A 25,538-nucleotide genomic window follows, 5' to 3' on the forward strand; every position below is an offset into this window, starting at 1 on the left:
ATATATATATATATATATATATATATATATATATATATATATATATATATATATATATATATATATATATATATATATATATATATATATATATATATATATATATATATATATAAACAGGAAAAGAAAAACATTCAATGTAGAGCAAATTAAATACGCTACAACACACAGTACTATATAAGGAACAGAAGGAGGAAAGATGTTAGGTCGAACTGAAGGAAAAAAAGGCAGTCTTGTCATATAAGAATTAATAAGAATCCAACAGATGACACTTAAGTTTGTTTTTAAAAGTGCAGAGAGAGGGAGCGTTCTTAATATCCTCAGGAAGAGAATTCCAGATTAAAGGTCCTAAGTACATGGTGGAGTGTCGGAAGAGTGTAAGGAGATGGGATGGAAGGCAAAGCTGTTCTCTATGTCGTGTGGGATATTTTTGATGAGAAGGGAGTGAGGCACTGATCTGATTTTTGTACATACAGTTTGCAATTGAAAGTTTAGTTATATCTTGAAGTTTAAGAATTTTTGTGTTTTTAAATAGAGGAGTGGTGTGTTCGAGGTAAGAACTTTATTGTGATAATTCTGATGATTTTCTTATGTAGTCTGTCCAGGCATGTCAGATGGGTGGCATAAGTGGTACTCCAAATAGGATTACAGTAAACGTGTGGATATATATGTGCATAACACAAGGTTTTCATTATTTCACAGGGCATAAAATAAAATCTCTCAGTCTATACAGCATTGCAGTGCTTCTTGAAAGTTTGATGGATACATAATTTATATGGGATTTAAAGTTTAGGTTTTCGTCAAACATGACTCCCAAAAAATTAAAACTCGTTGTTCTACGTATAATGTTATTACTGATTGTTAGTCCAGGCAAGAGAGTACTTATTTTATTAGAAAATAGCATATAGTAAGTTTTATTGGTATTAATAGAAAGTCTATTACTTAGGCACCAGTTGTGTAATTTGTTAAGATCTTGATTAGCTTGTAGAAATAATGTTTCATTATTTGAGTTTGTGAAATACAAGGTCATGTCATCAGCAAAGAGGATGTTATTAGCAAAGGTGAAAATATTAGTAATATCATTGATATACAGAGTGAACAGAATAGGTCCTAAGACACTCCCTTGTGGGACACCAGTATAAATATTTCATGTGGAAGACTTATGACCATCATATATTATACACCGAGATCTGTTTGTTAGATGGTTTTGGAACTAGGAGTGTAGCGGTCCACGTATACTATAAAAAAAATATAATTTGTCAAGTAGAATCATGTGATTAATAGTGTCGAAGGCTTTGTTAAAGTCGACAACGATGGATAAGACTGATAGTCTACTGCTAAGAGATGAGTAGAGGTGAGAGGAAAAATAGTTAAGGGCATCATAAGTGCTAGGACCAGACCTAAATCCACACTGACATTTACTCAAAATTTTCTTACTCTCAATATAGGCTACTAATTTATTCTTCATTAATAATTCAAATATTTTGGAGAATAGAGACAGGGTAGAAATGGGACGATAATTGTTAGGCTTATCTTTAGGGCCAGACTTATGCACGGGTGTAATATTTGCAGTCTTTAGATAAGAGGGAAATTTACCTGTGGATATTGATTGATTGAAAAGTATTGCAATAGGGTAAGCAGTTTCCTCGGTGTTACGTTTAAGTATGTTGACGGAGATTTCATTAACATTTGACTTTTTATTTTTGAAATGTCTTGATAACATTCATCACGTCAATAGAACTGAATGGAGGGAAAATCATAGTTTTGATAACTTCCATGAAGATATTCAGTGGCATTTCTGATAGCAAGGGGTAGTGCATCATTGAGTCTGGTTGGAGTTTCACTAAAATGTTCATTAAGAGCTTTTGCTACTTCAGCCTTGTTAAGTGAGGCATCTTTAAGGAATAAAGTAGATATCTTTGTTTTTGGTTGATGACGACCTGCTGATTAATTAATAATTTGCCATATTTTCTTAGTATTGTTTTTAAAGTTACTGAAAATATTAATGTAGTAATTATTCCTTGTAGTTCTAATTAATTGCGTAAGATAGTTGCGGTATAGCTTGTGAGTGTAGTAATTGACAGTTCCTGATTTGTACATCTTGAGTAATTTACTTTTGTATTTAATTGAGTTTAGTATTCTTGATGTTAACCATGGATTAGAAAGTCGTTTGGCAGTCACAAATTTGGTTACTTTAGGGAAATATTTGTAGTAAAGCTTATTCAGAGTTTCCATAAAATTATCAAAGTTTACATTTATGTAATCAGAGTTAAGTATATCATTCCAGTTAATTAGAGATAAATTAGTGGTAAAATAAGTTATGTTGAAATCTGTTAAAGATTCTGTAGACTATCTTATGCTTAGTGCAAGGATCAGACATCAGTGCAGTATGTAGGAAAGTGGGGAGGTGGTCAGATAGTTGGTAGTGGATGATTCCAGAGGTAGATGGTAGAGTGAAGTTTGTCCAAATGTGGTCAAGGAGTGAAGGTTGACCTAAATTAGGATTATCAGAAATCTAGTAGGACGAGATATATGCGGGAAGTAACTTAATGTTTGCATGGAATTTAAAAAGTGGTTAGTTGGCTAATGGGAAGAATGTTCAAGGAGATTAATATTAAAATTCCCAAGTAGTACCGTGTTATTTTTTTTAAATAAATCCTGGGAAAGAATGTTATGTATTGTATCTGTGAATTCTTCCACCGCAATATGCTTACTATGCAGTCTGTATATAACAGAAAATATAAACTTAGTTGGAAGTTTTAACATAACTGTGCATATCTCTATGTCATCGTTGACAAAGGTATATTGGTGAATAGGTACAATTTGAAAGTCAGAGTTAATGATAAGAGTAACTCCCCCATTTTCTCTATGGAAAAACAACATGGATTTTGTGAGAAAAGTAAAAGAGATGAGGTCTACTTCTACTACATACAGTCTACTTATAATCCTAACATTTGTGTTATCTGATGAGGCGCTTCTTCGTTAAAAATTTAATTCACTGAGGTACGTTTAACTAGATGACTATAGTGATAGGCGAGTTGGTCTGCAAGAACACAATTCCTTTTACCATTACTTTGACGGGGTCAGCAGTAAGTCGCTGAGGAACGAGCCATCACTAAGATCTTTTTAATCTTTACTCTGTTACATAACAATTGTTTACCTTCCTTAGTAAAATATACCCCCATCAGATGACATATAGTAAGGAATGAGCGTTTCGTTATTCAGACATGAAAAAAGATAGATACTTGTCGATTTGTTTTACATGAATTAGGAATATGAAGTTGAAAGTCTTCTTATTGTCTCGTCTTTTTTTTTTTTTTTTTTTTTACAATGACGCCGCAATCAATCATGGTCTGCTTTGTTATCCTTATTTTTAGTCTGATTGTATTTTTGACACACGCGCGTTTTTTGGCTGAGAGGCTGTTTGTACTTGTGTTTACTGTTAACGATTTTTCGCCCATTTTTCAGTGAAATAGATTTTACAAGAGCTTTGTTAAGGTTAGAAATGAATATCTTCCACGCTACGTTAATGTTAGTAGTTTCTATGATTACATTCCAGTTGGTCAGAATGTTTCTTAATTTGTTAAAATTTGCCCTTGAATAGTATGGTACCTTTTCTCTACTTTCATTTACTGTAGATTTATTTATGTCCATATTGAACAAAGGAGGCGCAGGAGGAGCACAAGAGGGAAGGAAGGAAACGAGGAGGTTGGAGAGAGAGAGAGAGAGAGAGAGAGAGAGAGAGAGAGAGAGAGAGAGAGAGAGAGAGAGAGAGAGAGAGAGAGAGAGAGAGAGAGAGAGAGAGACAGAGAGAGAGCTAACTTACATCTCCCAACACACATAGACAAACAGACACACAGACAAACATGACGTGAATTATGTACATTCCCAGCAAAGAGAGGAAGCATGAGCATAGAAAATGAGTCAGCAGGGTAAGAAAATGACGCATCCAGGGAACCGCCCACCTCACGGCACAACGAGGCAGAAATGAACGCCGAGATCACTGCCAATTACAGGCTCGCTTAGGGCACGGGTGAACAATTACAGCGACATACATCAGTGCCGCGCCTGCCGCTTTGGTGCATCAGGGCCCCCGATGCCACTATATCAATTCACGTCCACGAGCCACAGGGGACAACAGGGCGGCAAATGAAGCCCCATCCTTACACCTGGGACTGCGATATATTGCTCAGTGCAGGGCGATTCCCAGCTGGAGATGAGAGCGAGGCGCAAGACGATGGTGCCAAGTCATAGGAATTAGTGACGCAGGAGTGGGAAGGAGAGATGAAGGACGCCTAACACTGCATGCTGGTCTGAAATGTAGATCCCTGATGCTGCTGAGAAAAATATTAAGTGATGGGAGAGGAGAAGGCAGGACACCTGTCATTGCTCGAAGGCTGGAAACTAAGCTCTTGATGCTGCTTCTGGAGAACGTAAGTTGATTCTGTTACTGTTATTTATTTAATGGGAGAAGTTATAGAATTAGTGACGCAAGAAAGGGAGGAAGGCCATCTAACATTGCACAATTGCTGAAAACTAAACTACACATGCTGCTTCCAGAGAAGAAAATGATTGTCAATATTATTTCTTTAAAGTGAAAAACTATACAAATTAGTGACATGAGAGAGGGAGGAAGGCCACCTAACATCGTAGGCACGTTTGAAATGTAGATTAGATTGCTGGCGATGGTGCTGGAAAAAAAAAATCTTTCAATATTGTTTCTTTAAAGGGTTTTATTTAGTGAAAAATTATATGAATTGGTGACACGAGAGAGAGAGAGAGAAAGGTAGAACACGTAAAATCGCTTATGGTCTGAAATCTAGGCTAGTTACGATTCTACTGGAGAATAAGAAAAAAAGTTAATTCTATCAGTACCATTTCTTTAAAGTGAGAAGTCATGTAAATTACAGACACGAAACAAGGAGGAAAGGCACCAAACATTGTACAAAGGTGTGGAATGCAAACTTCTGGTTCTGGTGCTGCTGAGGGGAGAAAATACTATTTATTTAAAGAAATTTCATCTTGTCTAACATATCTTTCATGAAAACTGACGAATATGAAGATTATATGTCATAACTTATAGGTACGATTGTTAGATTTTGCATTGCGTGTGTGTGTGTGTGTGTGTGTGTGTGTGTGTGTGTGTGTGTTTCCTCTTTTTTCTTGTCCACACACTTGGCAATTCGTTCTTTTAACCATTTATTTTATTTCACCTCTATTTGATTTTCCTCCATGCATGTGAAGCTCCGCACAACTTTAAAAACCAGAAAACTTTTATATTCTACAAAACAAAATTTTCAGCGAATTCTACTATTGCGCAGTAACTATAGACAGTTTTTTTTTTTTTTATTGTATCAAGAGTATAATTGAAGAAAGAAGTAAAAGTGACGAGGAGGAGGAGGAGGAAAAGCAGCGGCAGCATGAGGAGGAGAAGCAGAAGCAGGAAGAGCCAATGGAGGAGGAGGAGGAGGAAGAGGAGGAGGAGGAGGAGGAGGAGGAGGAAGGCATCATAAAACAATATATCTCCCTCCTTTCCTGTACGAACACGCGAGTGAAACTGTCGTGAGGAAGAGGGGCGGAAGAGGACAATGAAGATGAGAAGTCTGATAAAGAGGACAAGGCAGCGGCGATACAGGGGAGGGAGGACAGGACCAAAAAGGAGACGGTGGAGAAGGAGACGGACGGTGGAAGAAAAGGGGAAAGAATGACGTATAAATATTGAATAGTGAGGCGAAGGACGAGGAAGGAGGTAATGTAGAAAGATGCGAGGACAAAGAAGGTGGGATGAAGGATGTTACCCGTGAGAGAGAGAGAGAGAGAGAGAGAGAGAGAGAGAGAGAGAGAGAGAGAGAGAGAGAGAGAGAGAGAGAGAGAGAGAGAGAGAGAGAGAGAGAGAGAGAGAGATTCATATGTAGGACTGGACACAGACAGGGGGAACAAACTAGTAATGTGTTCTTTCGCACGTTCTTTTCTAATGTTCTCGCTTGATGGTGCAAGGCGGAGACAAACATACACACATGCACATACACACCACACCTACACGCCAATCGCGGCCACACTGAACACCTATAGAAGAAAACTCCATACGTCACATACATGTTTTTGCTAGAATGAGAAAAGCTGCATCGTATTTTGAATAATACCTGATGAATGACAAACTTTTTTGTAACAGTTGTATATCTGAGTAATAGTAAAAAGTAATGTCAAGTCTTTTTCAGTGACAGTCAAAAGCTTTGTCTTAATATAGTGTTCCTAATGAAACTGGTCTTTGTTTAAATACTCCTGTTTATCAATAAGATCATTAAGATTTATGACACACAATATTCGAGTGTGGATGAAAAACATGACCATTATATTATAATATCACTACTCCATTTAAATGGCAATATTCAGTAAGTATCACTGCAACCTCCTGACGTTCACGCTCCTTCACCTTTGAGATTCGTAGTAAAGAGTAAAAAGAAGAGTTATTGATCTATTATTTTCCGAGCAAGAACATGAAAGACCGTCGGAGAAAATCCTGATACGGTATTGCATCAAATGTTCTCGAAAAGGGCGCGTGATAAGAAAAACGGCGTGCGCAGCGAGGTGGTGTGTGAGGCAGCCATGGAGGACGTAATGACAGCAAGGCTCAAAGGGTACAGACAATACGTTTTTCAAGTAAGGAGTCCTTTGCTTGGAGTGAAAGGAGTGTCACAGAGGGAAGGTTGCCTAGACGAATTGGATGCTGTCGATGAAAACACTTATACACGGTGGGGGTCGACAGGGCCCCTCAGCCACTCCCATCACTACTTAACTTCACAGCATTTCTCGGGAGCTTTGCTAGGTCCTCAGCATGAAATGAACAGTTACTATTGATTCCTATCTAGCCTACGGACTATTGGTGATGCGCCTGCGTGACTTGCTCCGTGAAATACACCACCACCATCTCTTGCATCATCATCACCACATCATCGCCATCACCATCAACAACAACTTCAGTTTTATTGGAAGACAAAGATGTCTCTCAACTTCCATTCATCTGTCAGCCGTCCTTCTATTCTGAGCCATCTCGGCAAAAATCCTTATCTCATCTCATGTCAGGAGCTGCTTTGTGTACATCAACTGGCGTTACACATTCTTCTTAGTTTGCTGTGTTCTTGCGTTCAATTTTCTCTCCATTCTCAGTCCACCGCAGCTCTTACCATTCCTAGATTTCTACGAAGGCAATAAAGCTTTGTATTGGCAATGCTTGGAGTCTCTACGTCAATAACTTTCCAAACTGGTGAAAGAGATACAACCGCACAGCTATTACCGCCTTTCAGTGGCAACGCTGCATTAGCCCTGAAGAAGGCGAGACGCAGTAACAATCTTTTGACAGAAAAAAGACACAAAAGAACAGCCAGCTTACTCACTCCCTGAATTATTTTGAAACAGGGAACGAACCGAAATAGAAAATCTTTGCTCAGTCTATCCACAGATATAGAAAATACGGAATTCTTAGAAAACTCTACTGGCAGGTGAGGAATAATACTAACAGCTGCGTCAGGAATGTACACTAATGCGGCGGAGTGTTCATGGCACCCGTCCCTCTTCTGACAGACGATCAAGATTGGAAGTAAAGTTTTAAGGATTGATACTGATAGTTAATTAGTATTTTCTTCCTTTCCAATATAAATTCATTCACAATACAATAACTACAACTATAACAAACACTACTGATACTAACACTGCTATTTCTACTACTACTACTACTACTACTATTACTACTTCTACTATTACTACTTCTATTACTGCCGCTGTTGCCAGAATCTGCCAGAATTACTCAAGCATACTTCAATGCTCGAATTTCCTCTCCCTCCTCATAAATCTCCGTTAATTATTCGCTATAATATGAACTCCTTCCCTTCTCTTTCTCTGCCCTGCCATCCATCTTTCTAGTCGTCCCCTCCTTCTCTATCCTTCCCTCCTTTATCACTTATCCCTGTCTCTCTCTCTCTCTCTCTCTCTCTCTCTCTCTCTCTCTCTCTCTCTCTCTCTCTCTCTCTCTCTCTCTCTCTCTCTCTCTCTCTCTCTCTCAAGTTATTAATGACTAACTAGTTTAACACCTTTTTTCCTTCACTCAATATCTATGCCATTTTTCTTCCTTTTAGCTGTCTTCTTTTACTACACTTCCCTTATATCTAATTTTCTCCCTTCTATCTCTTTAGTCTTTCTGTAACACTGTCACCTCTTTCTCTCGACAAACCTCCTCTTTTTTCCACCTCTGAGTATTTGTTGCTAACGCCTGTGTGAGCCATGCAGTGTTATCATGGGCTTCATGGAGACTGAGGAACCCTTCTTGTCTTTCATTATCACCATCACTAGCCTCTATGACTGTACCGGGGGGCGACGGTCTCTCCCTTAACTTTCTGCACTTATCTCTGTTGGCTGTCCATTTAGTTTAGGTTATTCCAGCTCCTCTTCTCTTCATCCGTCTCTACCTGGTTCTGTTCTAAGTTATTTCTCTTTCTAACGCCACCCCAGGTCTGTCCATTTAGTTACATTCCAAGTATCTCTACATTGTTCCATTCCAGGTTTTCCCATCTATTGCAGATCTCTCTGTTTATTCTAGATCCCTCCATCTATTCCAGTTATCTGTATCTATTTTTATTCTAGCTCTCTCTGTATATTCCAGGTCTCTCCATCTAGTTCCATTCCAGGTTTCTCCATCTAGTTTTATTCCAGGTCTCTTCATTAACATATAGATCAGCGAAGTGTGCAATAGAGGGAGACATGTTGCTTACGATATAGAATCTTAGTTTGCAATCCTAACGTATTATTGCATGCTCATGTAATGATTTTTCCTGACGTATTATTTTTTCCTCTCAGACAATCGAAAGGTTGGAAATCTGCCCTATTACCAAATTACATTAAAAATCCATGAAAACACTACAAATGCAGGAAAACCAACGATGGCGAAGAAAGAAAATACCGATAACAAAATAGTCTAGAAAATAAAGATATAGTGAAAAATTGAAAAGGTGAATTTTGTGAGTTTAACGCCACGCTGCGCCAAAAACCGTGTAAAGGGAACAGTCCGTGGGAAAGATTAGTAATTCATGGATACGAAAAACAAAACCCCCAAAAATCAGTATTGGGATGCAAGGAAAGGATTACACGCGCAAGAAACATTTAGTGTCGGTGGTAGTGATGAAATGCGAGCCACGCGATACAATGGAAATGTTTTAGTGCATGTGTGATGAAGGACTGACACACGTGTGAATGTTTTCCAACAATGATAAACGGGAAGACTTTTGTTTCAACACTGATCCTCATTGTGCGGATTGGGAAAGCTACGTGAGGAGGAAGAAAATGGCGAGAAGTATTGTGGGGAGTGGCAGAGTGAAAGCCTGTGACATATTTTAGTTGAAATGTTTGCAGATGTGTTATTTTTTTGCGAGATGCCTGGATGTGAAGTCTGATGGATTACGCAAAGTAACGGGGGGAGGATGTAAGAGTATCTGGTGACAAAAGCAACATATTTCATTAAATTTACTGGATATTGTTGTCATATTGAACTTTTAAAGTGCTTTATTTAGGTATCTAATGTGACAGAGCATTTTAGCAAACAGGATGTACAATTTTGAAAAGGGAAACAGAACAATGAGTCGCATGTTGGAGAAATAACATTACGAAAATTTACTGTCTTTTCTCTGTCGTTCAAGTGCATTAATGAACCAGCATCCTGTTCACGCATTACTTTGTGTTAATCCAAATATAGCTTTGGTACATACACAAATGCTGTAGTACTAAAGATCAACCGTTTTGGATCGTTTGGATGCGAAACACCTACCGAGGTAAGACGCAACCTGGTGACAAACAAACGACACTTGCTAAAGATACTTTTTGCTCGATGCGATTATCATAATTATAGTTCTATGAGGATTGTTCAATGATTATTCCTGCTCGATAATAGAGGGTGAACTATTTTCCTTCGAGCATCTGTGTCTATGTGATTTTCGATGAGACAGCCAGTCACGTGGCGGAAGTGTCCGTCACGAGAAAATGGCTTTCAGCAAATTGAGAAGTAGGAAGTTGTTAATTAAATATCTTCTAGTTGAAGAAATGGAAAGTGAAGTTCTTTTCCAAATGTACAAGGGAAAAGAGTTAAAAAAAGTATCTGATGTTTGAATTGAGGAATGGAGAGATTATTTAAAAAATTGATTGCAAGTCAGCTACGTGAAGACCCCAACATGTTTGCCGAATTTTTTCGCGTTTCTGTTAAACAAATCGACCTCCTGGTTGAATTGATCAAAGACAATGAATGATGTTTCGCAACATCATTCATTTGCATTCATTTTCCTGTTCATCGGAAAACTTGGGAACCATAATGACGCAGACAATCCTTCCAAGTCAAATACGTTCGTTTGCGATTGCGATTATACTCGTACTCGCCTCCAGCTGTGCGACTATCAAGAGCAACGAGGACCGTTAGCGACTCTAGCGGTAGTGGCTCGAAGCGAAACAGTCCCATTATAAAACAAAGAAGTAGTAATCTAGACAATCGTTGGACGATCATCGTTAAGCCATGAACAATCATAGTTGTGCGATAGTCACACCGAACATCAGAAATATTTGAAGTAGCCTTAGTATGCATTAGCCTAAGGATGCATTAACAGCGAACATACTTTTTATTGTGACGAAGAACACCTGAAATGAAATACCATCTGATGATAAAACATTTACGCCTACACTAGCGGAGTCGCAGAACACAATAGTTATCCTTTAAAATACTTCAGTTTGAAACACTGGCAGATATTTCATCACTCAAAGCGCAATACAACACGGTATCTTATGAAACAAAGTCCCACGCCTACTTGTCTCCCGTACGTGACGCAAAGCAAAGCAGGGCAGTGAACTCCATTCCAGTAACACAATATATAACACATTTTTCTTTCCACTGCTGAATCGCCGATCGGACTTTTGCAGCTTAATGGCCGCAAATGCACTCTGCCAGCTGATACATTCTCGCTTAGGAATTATTACATGTGCATTCTCGTCCAGGTGTTACGTGTAGATTACGTATCTTTGTATAGCCTGTCTATACTGCATATAAATAAGAGTCTTAAAACTATTATACTCCCCCCTCATCAGTTTAGTCCAAACCGTCATCTTAAGGGAAACAACGTGGTTTTTATGTAATAATTCAATGTATCCGATTACTATTCGCAGCATTCACTAAAAATCGCCTTTCGTGCTGGAAAAGTAATGGTTCATGGCTCTCTCTCTCTCTCTCTCTCTCTCTCTCTCTCTCTCTCTCTCTCTCTCTCTCTCTCTCTCTCTCTCTCTCTCTCTCTCTCTCTCTCTCTCTCTTATTCTATAAAAGGGAAAGATTCTCTGTAAAAAACGAAACAGTATGTGTAAGCGGTGCAATATAGACAGGATTAAACAACATCCGGCGAGAGACCAGCGCTTTTTTTGTTTCATACACACAGCCACCCGCCACCGCATTGCTTTCACCGAGCCGAATGTATTACAGAGCCACTGAAACTCTGCAAACCATCATCGCTCCAAGTGGATAGATGGCAGTTCACCCTCCCTTCCCCCCTCTCTCTCTCTCTCTCTCTCTCTCTCTCTCTCTCTCTCTCTCTCTCTCTCTCTCTCTCTCTCTCTCTCTCTCTCTCTCTCTCTCTCACTTTCATCTGACATTCCCGAAGGCAGTAATTAGAGAGAAATAGAAAGCCGAGGGATTCCCATTAGAGAGAAGAAAAAGTCGAAGGAGAATACTAAGTACCAGTGATCTGTCCCGCATTAAGACACTGGGAGAGGATATAAGGACAAGGAAATAAAGACAAAGGACGTGACTTCCTTCTTTTTTTGTATTCTCTCTCTTTTTCCCTCCCATCTTACTATTTTTTTTCTGGGTTACATTCCAGTTCTTTTTCTTCAGATATGAGATAGAAGCCCAAGGTATTATAACTTATTCGACAGTTTATTACGTATAGTGGAGAACTACTAGTGTAAGGGGAGGAAGTCTTTATAATGTTGCTGCTATGCGTCCTGTTGGTAAAGTGCTTTGTGCTTCGTATATTAAAGGGATATGCAATTAAACAAACCTCCTGGCAGAGAGAGAGAGAGAGAGAGAGAGAGAGAGAGAGAGAGAGAGAGAGAGAGAGAGATACTATTCCTGTGTGTGTGTGTGTGTGTGTGTGTGTGTGTGTGTGTGTGTGTGTGTGTGTGTGTGTGTGTGTGTGTGTGTGTGTGTGTGTGTGTGTGTGTGTGTGTGTGTGTGTGTGTGTGTGTGTGTGTGTGTGTGTGTGTGTGTAGGACAGAAGGTTTAATTAGGGCGGAATGGAAGAAAAGTAGAAACAGACACGGCGAGGCTTAATCTTGGAGGGAGACTTGCCAGGGCAGGGATGGAGTGGAGCTTTAACCCGGAGGTGAGAGGCAGGGACGAGATGGGACTGAGGCCACGGCAAGGAGGAAGGGAAAGAGGCTTAATCCGTGGAAGCACAAGAGAGAGAGAGAGAGAGAGAGAGAGAGAGAGAGAGAGAGAGAGAGAGAGAGAGAGAGAGAGAGAGAGAGAATTAGTCCCTGCGTACTACGACAGTGTGTTGCAGAGCTGGCGCGCCCACTCGCGTCAATCTTGAACCACTGCCTCGACAACGCCACATGGCCTGAAATGTGGAAGGGGAGTAGTGTGGTGCCTCTGCACAAGAAAATGCAAAGACAGAGGCAAAAAACTACAGACCCGTGTCCCTGCTGCCTGTGCTGAGCAAAGTGTTGGAAACAGTTGTAGACTCGAGAGTCACGCGGCACCTCGAGAGGCACCACCTGCTGATCAACATACAGTTTGAGTTCAGGCAGGGGAGGTCGGCGGCAGACCTGCACCTGCACCTGCTCCTCTCGATGGAGTGGAGTGGGGTCCTGGACCAAGGGAAGACCACGGCCGTCGTGGCTCTTGACTTCGAGGGGGCGTTCGACAAAGTGTGGCACGCAGCTCTCATCACAAAGCTCCTTGCTGTAGGCGTGGACACTCCTCCAGCTCCTTGAGAATTACTTGAGAGACAGACATCTCAAAGTAATCATCAATGGGAGGGAATCAGAGCCACAGCCCATAAGGGCAGGTGTTCCTCAAGGGAGCTGCCTCGGCCCTTTGCTGTGGAATGTGTATATCAATGATCTGATACACCTCTTTCCTACCGCAAAGGTGTTTGCAGATGACATACCACTATCCCACAGCTATGGACTGGAGGAGGAAGCTGCTGCCATCCGCGACATCAACGCCACCCTGAGCCGCGTTGCAGCCTGGGGAAGGAAGTGGCAAGTAAAGTTTGTCGCTCACAAAACCCAGCAGCTCACTATCAACAGGACGAGTAGTGCCCCGCGCATCACCTTCAACGGGGAGACACTGACGCCGTGGGATGAGGTGGAGGTGCTGGGGGTCACTTAGGACCGTAAGTTGACCTTCAGAACCCACGTGGAGCGACTCGCCAGAGAGGCCTCGGGGAAGCTGGCATCCCTGAGGAGAATCTCCTACCTCCTTGACGCCAAGGGACTGGAGTTGTTTTACAAGGCGCAGGTCCGCTCCCCCTTGGAGTACGCGTGCCTGGCCTGGGGCGGCGCGGCAAACAGGCACCTCGCTCTCCTGGACAAGGTGCAGGACCGAGCGGCGAGGCTCATCAGGAACAGTGAGCTCAGCCTTCAGCCTCCACTGCACACCCTCCAGCACCGGCGAGACGTGGCGGGCCTCACCGTCAAGTTCAAGGTGCAACAGCAACCAGTGCCGCACCTATAGGCTCTCCGGCAGCCTGCCCGACATGCCTCAGTCACCACCAGAGCTGTCATACACGCCCCTGGAGAGCTACTCCAGCCCAGGTGCAGAACGTGGCACCAGCAAAGACAATTTCTGAACACATACATCGGCTGGTGGAACGCGTTTGTTACCGTGCAGCCAAGTGTTGAGGGCTGGACCAGGCAGCAGTTCAAGACTGCAGTGAATGTGTGGTTGTTACAAACAGGAGAGAGAGAGAGGCTTTCAGATAGAAGGCATTAACAGTGACTTCTTTAGCCTAATTTGTTGTATTAAATATGTAAAGTATATGTACAGCAACTCTTAAACACATATCATGTAGATTTGTAAAAATAAAGAGAGAGAGAGAGAGAGAGAGAGAGAGAGAGAGAGAGAGAGAGAGAGAGAGAGAGAGAGAGAGAGAGAGAGAGAGAGAGAGAGAGAGAGAGAGAGAGAGAGAGAGAGAGAGAGAGAGAGAGAGAGAGAGAGAGAGAGAGAGAGAGAGAGAGAGCATTAGGTATTTCTTAAGACACCAAATATGGACTATGTTTGAAAAGATGCACAACAAATGGTGATTAACTGAAATTTCTTATTACTTAAATTAAAAGAAAAATGAATTAAATAGAACGAGCCAAAAGAGTGTTATGTTTGAAAGAATAAGCAAGATATAATGATTAACAGGAACTTGTAATTACCTAAAGATTGACAACACATTAAATATAAATAGACCAACTATAAGCTTTAGAAAACGACAGCTGATGTTGATATGAGCTTGTGTCTTCCAACTTTCTATAAGGCATATATATACATATATAAAAAAATACACTCCTACATAGTTTTTCCTTCTTTTTTGTTCCATTGCATGTGAGAAGAAGATTTCAGGCCACGTCAGAGTGGAAGGCGGAGTGCGGAAGGACGACTCTCGTGTTTGCTTGTATGTGGAAGCTTGGAGAGCACGAAGAGAAAAGAGAAAGAAGGGAGCGAGGGAGTGAAGGTTCATCAGTGTCTCCGTCGGAAGTCTAAATTCTCAGGAACTGTTACCTGACACGAGCCGGGCGACGTAGGGTACGTGTTCAAGGCTGGAGGACACGTGTATATCTCCAGGCTGGTGAGCACAACACGGCTGAAGGAGGAACATGTTTTTTTTCTCCTTTTAAAAACATATTACAGTTTATTTCCCCAAGAGAGTCTTCACAACACCCAGACATTGTCACGAGGAGTATTAGAGCGAGGACATTCGATTACTGTGCTATAAAGAACCGTAATTGAGTGAGGGCCTTCTTGACTAGCTGGCCACACGTTTCTAAGCCGTGAACTCTTTAAAAAAAATGTATCTCAGTTAATTTCCTCCCAGAAATTTCACGACATCCAAATACCGTCAGGGGTAGCATAAAAGGGAGGACATCTCATCATTACAGGGAATAATAACACAGGGTCTTGCTGACTTGCTAACCACAAGTTTCTAAACCTTGTACTCTCCCGGTTAATTTCCTCAGAGAGCTTTCACGGCACCCAAACGCTGTCACGAGAACCATAAAAAGGAAAGACATTCGAGTACTGTGCTATAGAGAACAGTAACATAGCGCAGGGCTTGTTGACTAGTTAACCACATATTTCTAAGCCGTGTACTTTCAAAGTTAATTTCCTCAGAAAACTTTCATGACACCCAAGCATTGCCAAGCGAACCACAAAAGGGAGGACATTCGACTACTGAGGTATAGAGACCAGTAATAAAATGAGGACCTTGTTGACCGTTGACCAGCTGACCAGACGCTTCTAAGCCGCGTCTAAGCCAGTGATGGGCGCGTCCCTCCTCGCCAAATACCTGCTACGCACCGCGGGGACAGCACAGTGCCAGCATGACACTATACGAGGCCGGCAATGAGTCTAGGCAAGTCCCCGGTGCAGGTGTGCGGGGCTGAGGTTAGAAGCAAACCCGATGCTGCTGCCACGAAGCGCACATTGAAGAGAGATACGAGAGTCCCTTGCCAACAGTGGAGAGAGTAACGATTCAAGAAGGAACGCGAGATCAACGAGGATGATGGCGATTTAAGGATGAATATAACACAAATATAGGTTGACAGAGAGAGAGAGAGAGAGAGAGAGAGAGAGAGAGAGAGAGAGAGAGAGAGAGAGAGAGAGAGAGAGAGAGAGAGAGAGAGAGAGAGAGAGAGAGAGAGAGAACAGTTACGGTCTGTTCAAACGAATGAACCACAAATACACACACACACACACACACACACACACACACACACACACACACACAGAGGCAAAAAAAAAAAAAATGAAATACTGCAGCAAGGCGAGAGGAAAAGGCCACAACCCCCAAAAGGTACCAAAATGACCTCAGAAGTGGAAAACTCTCATTCTTTTCCTCAACTAAAAAAACAACACCGTCTTACCTTCCCTCCCTTTCTCTCTGCTTCTCCCTTAGCCTCCAAACTTCTTGATTCCGTGCAGGTACGTAGCGGGACTCGTGTAGTTCGAAGTCCATCACCTTTGTCTCCGCAGACCAGCAGGGCCGCTCGCTGCCTCTGTTGAGAAGAAATGCAACGTGAACACAATTTTCTCCTGCAGGGACGAGTCGCCGGGAAAGATTTGATGAGCGACACGGCGGTACATTTATGATGAAGGTGAAACACGAAGACGAGGAGGAGGAGGATAAGGGGGAGAAGTGAGGGGGAGGAGGATGACACGGAAGAGTAGGAGAGCCAGACAGAAAGACAAATACTTACAAATTTAGGGCCACACATTTTTTTCCTACTTCCTACTTTTCTCTTTCTTTCGGGCATGACATTAAGGTCTATTTTTTTTGCTCACTCCTTGCTTAGCCCGAGGCCGATCTTCCCTTTATATAAACAGAACAAGACAAACATAAATACCAGAATAAAAACTAGACACGTGTGTTTACTTAATACTAGCTCGGCAGCAGAACAAACAAAACAATCAAACAATCCATAAAAACCAGCAAATAAAAAAAAAAAATCTTTTCGTGGAAAAAAAGAAACAAAAAAAGAAAAAAAAAAAAACTAACAGAGTCAGAGAGTGCGACAAAAGAGAGAGAAAGAGAGAGACAGAAAATAGAGAAAGAGGAGGAATTTTTAAAGTGGTCGGAGTCATACCGCTTAACTCAGCCGTTTTAGTGCGAGTCTGAATGTGCTTCACTCTAAACAGCACAGCGGGGAACCGGCGCGAACCTATGACCCTGTGACCCTCAGCGCTACCACCCTATTTGTACCGTTTCCTCATGAGCCCTACCCATTGTGCCCATGTTTAAAGCCTCATTCCGAGTCCACACCCCCATGGACAGTCTCCTCGTCATCATTTCCTCCTTAAAGATCACACTGCACCACTGTTAAACACAAAGAGGAGGAAGAAGGAAGGTACTTCCTTCCACACACACACACACACACACACGCACACCAAACAACAACGATACAGACATGGGAGATGTGCATTGATTATGTTCGCTGCTTCAGCTGAATGAGCCCGTGAACCCCACGTTACTTTAATTAAAGATTCAAGTGTTGCAACAAATTCGTGCTTTTTTTGTTTGTACAGGCCTCATGTATCGAAAATAACACCAACACTAACCACGTACCACTACTACTATTACTATTACTACTACTACTATTACTCCCTACAATTATTATCGCAATAAATAACAATAGAAATAACCAACAGAAAAATTAATCCTAACTAAACATCCATAACTCTCGTCAATCTCCATTTCCTTCTGCTTCTGTTTTTCCCTTTCCTCTCCTCTCCAGTGCACAAACTTGATCAGGAGTATGTTCTATAGATATTCAGTACAATACAGTACGGGAAGTTGATGTATACAATAAACTATACTTGGTAAGAGTGGCTATACTTGATCCAAGCAAAGATTCGATGCAGGATGCTACTGAAAGTTTATAAATCAAAGCTGGCATTGTCCAATTCCATCGGGACTGGCACCTCAGCATTTTTTTTTTTTTTTTGTTCTAGGCCAATGCTCCACTTGCATAGAAAAAAAAAAAAAAACATTATAAGCCCCGCTTTTCATTTATGATAACAAAGATACGTAACACGCACTGCGATCTGTAAAATAACGGTAGAGGACACGTAGGACCGAGATACCCGTGAGCAGTGACCGAAACACAGACACTGCAAGGGAGCTTACCTTGAAAGAAAGACTGGGATGAAAGGAAAAGAAAAAAAAAATATATATGCCTTCCTTACGTGAAATTCAGACGCTAACAATTTAAGTTTCAAGGTGCGCACAACGCTTCCCCAGACGAAGGAACTGTTGGTCATGTCTTTCAGGAATGTTACACCCTTAGTGCCGAGAAAGGGGCGGGAATGAGACGGAGAGACGGAAGGCGAGCAAGAAGAGGTGGAGGCTGAGGGGAAATTACCTCCTGCGTATATTACATTAAATTGTTAAGTTAAGAGAATGTATGCCGAGGATGTGGCAGCTCGTCCGTGCGCCGAGCCGAGGCCCGGCACGCACCACGACAAGGCAAGGAATGTACTACAGATATATTTCTTAAACTTTATTAACCGAAACAGGAACTTTTTAGCAACAACGAACCCTAAACTAAAAATTAATTTACGTAAAAATTCCGCAGCTGTGTTAAATACTTCTTGAATTTAAAAAAGTAGGAGAAAAAATGAAAGGAGAACTAGAAGATAGCAAAGTGATAAGAATGGAACAAAAAAAAAAAAACAGCAGCATTGCAGGAGAAATACGGCGATGATGGGGAGCCGCCGGAAGTAAAGCGGGATGGAGAAAAAGGGGAAAGTTGATGTGGTGGTTTAAATATAAGAAAGGAGGAAGGCGGAAAGCATTAGCGTGGGAGTGAGAGAGGAGGGAAGGAAGCACACTCACCGCCAGACACAGGCACCACCCCTCCTCCTCCTTCCCCACCGACGCTGAGCAGCCCTCCCAACTCCCCCCCCCTTTTTCTCTCTCTCTCTCTCTCTCTCTCTCTCTCTCTCTCTCTCTCTCTCTCTCTCTCTCTCTCTCTCTCTCTCTCTCTGTATATGCATGAATACACCACGCGACTCCACGTACGTACACACACACACACACACACACACACACACACACACACACACACCTCTGATTAATGAGACAAGTTTGATAATCTTCTTTGCTGTTTTGATTCAGAGGAACAAGAAAAGACTGAGAAGAACAAAGACCAGGAGGAGAGCACGGCGTTAAGTTTTCTCTCCAGAGTGTAATTTGCTAACTGGAGGATTTCCAAGCACCTCGGGATTTATCTTCCACTTGCGTTTTCCTTATCAGTCATCAGTGTGGAGTGCGCGTCCCAGGCCACTCGTTAGGCGTGGAGCAGTTTGTGGAAGTGTTTTGTCGTTTTTTCTCCCTCTGCTGCCATCATGCTCCCCACACTCCAACACCCCCCACACCCTGCTTTTGTCTCCTCTCACGCTTCTCTAGGCCTCACGCGACTCCCAAGGCCTTGCTGACCTCGTTAACAATCACCGGGGTTAAGTTGGCGAGGCAGGCACTTGTCGCCCGGAACTACAGTGCCTGGCCATTAGTCACACAGAGGAGTGAACGCTGGAGGGATGGAGGCCAGGGAGGACGAGCAGCAGCTGGCAAAGGGAAGAGAGACGACTAATAGATCTCTCGCTCTCTCTCTCTCTCTCTCTCTCTCTCTCTCTCTCTCTCTCTCTCTCTCTCTCTCTCTCTCTCTCTCTGCATTTCGCAGTGTGTTGCTTCAACCATTTCATACTTTCAAAATTTTCTCTCACTACTGTGTATGTACTGTATACAGTACAGGATGCAAAAGGAAAAAAATTACTAGAGAAAGAATGTAATATGGTAGCGACATAGAATGACTTGATGTGACTCATAAAATTTGTTTATTATCAGTTAATATCTTACAACGGCCACGAACACAGAAACAAACGAAAACAATCCTCCGATACAAACAGGATCAGAACACCAAGAAAGAACAGAATCGAGACAAAAGTCGGCACTCGCCTCACAACCACCACATACAGAAAACAGCCACGGGGGAAGGACCGCGCCGGGGTACTAAAAGTCTCCGGTGGGGGCAAGAGCCGTTAAGTATTGATAACCACAACAATAGCCGCGCCTCACCAGCGTCCCAGGCCATCGATCCCAGGCACAAAGCCGCCTAATGCACCCTCAGCTCAGGTTCACAACTCCTCATCCCAGCCACCGAAGTTACAAGCCTCAAAACAAAGGTTCCCCGGGAAAAATCAGCCGCTTTAAGGGTGTAATGGCGAGCCCTTCCCAGCTACTGACCGCCCCGCCTTCCCTCCGTCCCGCACCCTCTGGTCAGCCTCCTCCTTTGGCAAACTTAGCACAGTGTTGGTTCTCCTCCCACACTTGGCTAGTAATGGGTCTAGATTCCTTCTCTGGTTCGCCTCCTTCGGTGGGTTCTCTTTAGTGTTGGTTTGGCTTTCTTCCCTCTAGCTGAGTTGAAGCTTAAAGTTGACCCTTGGCTTTATTGGGCGCCGATCAGCACTACTGTCAGCCGCCTCTGCTGAGCTCACACGCCGGGCTGATAACAGGGTCCGCGCCGCGCCGAGAGCTGCCGTGACTCTCATGTAAATATTCCAGAAGTTGGAAGCTTGAGGCACCCTCGCACTAAAGACGAGAGGAAACGCTTACAAGTTTCACCAACTTTTTACCTTTCCTGCACTTTTATTATTCTTTCTTACTTTCTCTTTTTTTTTTTTTGTATTACATTCTTTTCGCCACTTTTGCTTTTTTTCCGTAACGAGATGCTCCTCTCTCTCTCTCTCTCTCTCTCTCTCTCTCTCTCTCTCTCTCTCTCTCTCTCTCACCCTGGAGTACTTCTCTATCACCCTGGAGTACTGTCATTCTGTCTCCCTCACCCTAGTACTCCACTCTCTCCTCACCCTGTCCATTCAGTATCTGTCAATTTAGAATGAAAAAAAAGTATCTTGTGTAATTCCTGACGCTGAACCACATGTGACCAATGTTATTAGTTATATCGACCGTAATTGTGACGTTAGAGTCTTATACATGATCATCGTCGTTGTTATGATAGTGGTAATCATGATTCTTGTTACTATCATTATTTTATTATTGTCATCAATTATTTTATCATACACTAAGAATCCTATATTATAGTTACTCATCACTCTGATAATTACACGATGTAACACGATTTTTGTCTTTGACAAGCAAGTGTTATTTTCCAACTATTTTCATTACAAAACAATGTAAAATGTCCATTATTCCAGCAAACTTTGCTTTTATGGTTTTTAGAATGAATTTTTTGCCCCAAAATAGCTAAATTTCACTATTTTTCCAGATGCTGTCACAGAGAACTTCTTGATGAATTGATCACATATGTAGCAGAACGCACCTGAAGAATGACTGGAGGCTCTTGATGTTATTTCACCTCTTGCGATGTGTCTTCTCAGGCGGCCAAAGCAGAACTGACTGGTGGTCTGCAAGTCCCTATTTTTATATTGTCAAGCAGTACTCTAGAATATTCTTAGTCTTTCTAGAATGCGTTCCAGAATGTTCTCAATCATTCTAGAATATTTTTTTTAACCTACTTTAGAATATTCTTATTCATTCTAGAAAATTTTTGTAGATTCTAGAAAATTCTTGATATTTTACATATTTCTACTGTATTCTAGAAAGTTCTAGAATACTCTGGAAATGTTTACATTGAATAGAATGTTCTAGAATATTCTAGAAACTTCTAAAAGTGTCTGATGGAACATTCTGGAGGTTGGAGAGGGTTTCTGAAATGTAGGCAAATTCTTCTAAATATGAAAAATTTCTTGCTAGATCTGGTCAGTTCAAAAATGATCTTATTAAAATAAAAAATCTTTAGAATCTTTATATCCTTTCCTTCATTGTTTTAACTTATTTGCAACATTTCAAACGCAATTAGATAAGCAAACTGAGTTTTTGCAAAGTTCTTTACCAGATATGAAAACCAATAGTTAGGTTTACTATAATAAAATAAGGTAAAAATATAAATTCATTGTTCTAACCACAAAAGCAAAGTTTAAGGATCAAATAGCTTTTTTCCTATTTTGCTTAGATGGAAATAACTAGAAAATAGAAAATTGAAATTTTGTACATATTGTTATAATTGTCATCTTTATATTGGCAAAGGATGTTGCTTCAATGAAATTCTATCTGTTAAGTAGAATTCAAGAATTCGACATTTATACTGGACAAGAGAGAGAGAGAGAGAGAGAGAGAGAGAGAGAGAGAGAGAGAGAGAGAGAGAGAGAGAGAGAGAGAGAGAGAGAGGAAGCGTAATTAGGTAAGGTAAACAAAGAGGTGAGAGGAACCACGTGGCGTCGTCACGGTCCATTATTCGCGTATTAGGATCGTCCTCACTAAACACTCGCTGCTCGCTTTGATGTTCACCCTAATTGGATTCGCTGTTTTTCCCCGTGCTTCTTTAGGGCAAGTATCGCGATAGAACGAAAACAATAACAAGATAGCTACTATTACTATCACTCCTCCTACTGGAACTGCTGCTACAACAACTACTACTACTACTACAACTACTACAATTATGTGCTAGCAATACCATTACTACTATAACTACTTACTACCGTTACTATTACCACAACAGCAGCAGTTACCACTACCACCACCATCACCACTACTACCTTTAAGTTAAAAGTTAGAGAGAGAGAGAGAGAGAGAGAGAGAGAGAGAGAGAGAGAGAGAGAGAGAGAGAGAGAGAGAGAGAGAGAGAGAGAGAGAGAGAGAGAGAGAGAGAGAGAGATTGCATTACAGATCCCATCAATAACAAAGAGCACATACATATATACACGAAGCTTACGAAATTCTGGGAGCGAGAAATGACGCAAGCACCATGAACAAAAAGATGCACATGCTATTATCTATTACTATCATATTCATCTGCCACAGTGAAGACCCTTGACACCGAGTTAATATGAGACGTCAACTACAGTGGAAATACGAGGTTAATTATTACTACGATTATCTCTGCTGAATAATCACTGTTGTGGGTCACCGAAAGTGTGGGTATGATTTACTTAATTGTCCGGTAAGAGTGACATGACAGGAAGGCTTGTGTCTCTTGCCTGGGGTGGGGAAGTATTGGTTACCGTGTCTGGTTGTTCTTTCTTGCGGCGCAGTCTTGTAATCATTATATAAACTGATAGGTAACGCGGTGTATGTGTAGAGTATTATATGTTCTAGTAATTAATAAATCGATGTATTTCTCAGTATAAGCGTCTTTTTATTAGTCTATCCGTTAGTTTTATCCATACATCTATCTAGCATCCAACCTTCTTACTTACAGGCGTGTTTATACCTGCCTGCCCGTCTGTCTGTCTGCCTTCCCTGCATCATCTTTCATTCCTTTACACATGCACACACACACAGTCCATCCATCACCCAACACAGACTTCTCTTCCTTCCTCTTCTTCCTCCTGCACCTCATCCCTCCCTGCCCAACGCTCTCTCCAAGACGGATTAACGAACATTCTCTACCTATTTTCATGCATCTGTTTAGGAATATACTCACGATGTCTGTTTACCAGTTATTAATTTTGTATCTGTCCCTTTTATTCTTGTGTAAATAATCTAGGATCTAAGAGACAGGTTGTAAGTATTACTTTTGAGAGACGAATATTGTTTTGAGAGGATGGTTAGTAATGTTAATGTATGCAAGAAATTTAGTAAGTCTAGTGAAAGAAAAAGACTGGAATGATATCTGAACGGAAGGTTTGGTAAACTATGAGAATGAAAAGAAATGACATATGAAGAGATGGTTTGGTAAATTCAGTGAAGGAAAAATAGAGGTCATGTGAGCGAATGGTTTATTAAATCTAGTGATGGAAAAGAAGCGAAATCTGAACACAGGATTTGGCAGGTTTGGTAAGTCTAATAAAAGAAAAGAAGGGACATGAGACCCAGCGGTCTTGGTTTGGTCGCCTACAAATATTAGTTGCCAGACAACATACTGACTTTCCCAGTAAGGAGGCAAGAAATGCACGTATTATTCACGCTCACAAACCCTTCCTTACATAGATACAGATCAAGGACATCTCCTACCATTTCAGGTGTACTGGTGTGTGACCCTGGTAGCTCCTGATCAAGCAGCTCTAGCCCCTTCAAGCAACAAGTCACCTGTTAGGGAGACGCTTGTTGGCGATGGGTTGTTTACTCGTTAGGTCATCTCACTCTTTGGTCACAACGCACCTGAAAGTTAAATACATTGAGTAAGTAACTTGAGTTATGTGTAGCGAATGTGAAGGATTTTCGTAAGACACATATCAGTACCTGGTTTTCTTAAATGCGTAGCAACTAGATGCTCCGCAGCAGCAGCAACAGCACAGTATTTGCGAACCACCGTAGCTCACTTACTGTTTTAGTACCAGTTACCACCAACAGTCATTGCTTCTCATGACTGTTGACAAAACAGTACATAACTTTAAAGTATATGCAACATAATGGCCATTTTATTTATTCAGTGCTGACCATACCACCACCACCACCACCAGTACCTTGGAGCCGTAGAGTAATGACAGGTGTGGGTGGCGGCGGCAGAAGGGAGTGGTGGTGATGGTGGTGGCGATGGTGGGAGTTGGTGATAGTACGGGAGTTATATTATTACTAATTAAAAATATAAAAGAGCATCCTAATGAAACCAGATGGCAGTACTGAGAGGTGTGGTGATGGTGGCATTGACAGTGGTAGTGGTGATGACGGTGGTGGTTGGGGGTAGTGAGGGTACGGGTGGTGGTGGTGGTTGGGGGTGGTGGGGATACGGGAGTTTTATAAGTATCAATCAGAAATATAAGAGTCCTCATAAAAGCTGGTGGCGGTACTGGTGGGAGCGGTGGTGGTGGTGATGGCGGCGGCGGCGGCGGCGGCGGCGGCGTGGGTGGGGCGAGAGGAGAGGTAGCGGTACTATCATTTAGCTGTATAAACTCGTACTCATACTTAACAGGTCGCCTCGGGTCTAATGGTCACTTCAAAAGAGTTAACATATCTAACTAAGTGGCATAATTACGAGTACTTCACCAATATCATGAAACGGTCGCTATCATTTCCTCAAAGAGCGATGTAATTTAGTAGCAACAAGACTCAACCATCTCGTTAATTCAAAGAGCTGACGGACGGCACTATTAATACTATACTTAACAGCGTACAAACGTATCACAGCCAGGCGTACCTCAGCCCTCGCAGTGTGTGAGGGATGCGTTAAGAGGCAGGGAAAAGAGCTGGTTATGTAACATGCAATGGTCTCTCTGAATTACCTAATTGCATCACTAATAACTTCTGATAACTCTCTCTGTCACGGTTGATGACACGCACACACACACACACACACACACACACTATCCCGGAACTATCTTCCCATGAATGGAAAGTTAGGAGGGCAAAGAGGGCTAAGTACCATTCGCCTAAACTATCTGGAGATTATTTAGCCTTATAACTGCATTCTAATGTTAAATATAGACAAAGATATACAATTGATCCAAACGGAGTACGTATTAGCAGCAGCAGCAGCAGCAGCAGCAGCAACAGTAGTAGTCGTAGTAATAGTTGCAAGATTATCTAGACAGTAAAAATGCGGCTTGACTAATAATTAAATCTTTATTAATATATACATCTGATAAAATATTATACACTATGACACGACTTACATTAATTGTACCACACTTGATCTTACCTTTTCGTCAGAGGGTATGACAAAGGAGAGCAGAAATCCACAGCAAGTACACAGACGCACCCTCTCTCCTCCTTGGTTATCATCATACTGGAACG

At 41.7% G+C, this 25,538-nt stretch overlaps 1 long non-coding RNA gene across 1 annotated transcript in view; it reads right to left on the reverse strand.

The window, feature by feature from the left end:
- LOC135106598 (uncharacterized) overlaps positions 1-25,538 on the reverse strand; it is a 57,849-nt gene extending 32,311 nt beyond the window's left edge. Inside the window, exons 1-3 of the long non-coding RNA XR_010271380.1 lie at positions 25,444-25,538; positions 23,820-23,966; positions 16,156-16,287 (exon numbers count right to left, since the gene is read on the reverse strand). This is a non-coding gene — a long non-coding RNA (uncharacterized LOC135106598). The remainder of the gene's footprint in view (positions 1-16,155; positions 16,288-23,819; positions 23,967-25,443) is intronic.

The sequence above is a fragment of the Scylla paramamosain genome, chromosome 2, assembly GCF_035594125.1.
Source record: "Scylla paramamosain isolate STU-SP2022 chromosome 2, ASM3559412v1, whole genome shotgun sequence".
In the NCBI taxonomy this organism is placed as follows: domain Eukaryota; kingdom Metazoa; phylum Arthropoda; class Malacostraca; order Decapoda; family Portunidae; genus Scylla; species Scylla paramamosain.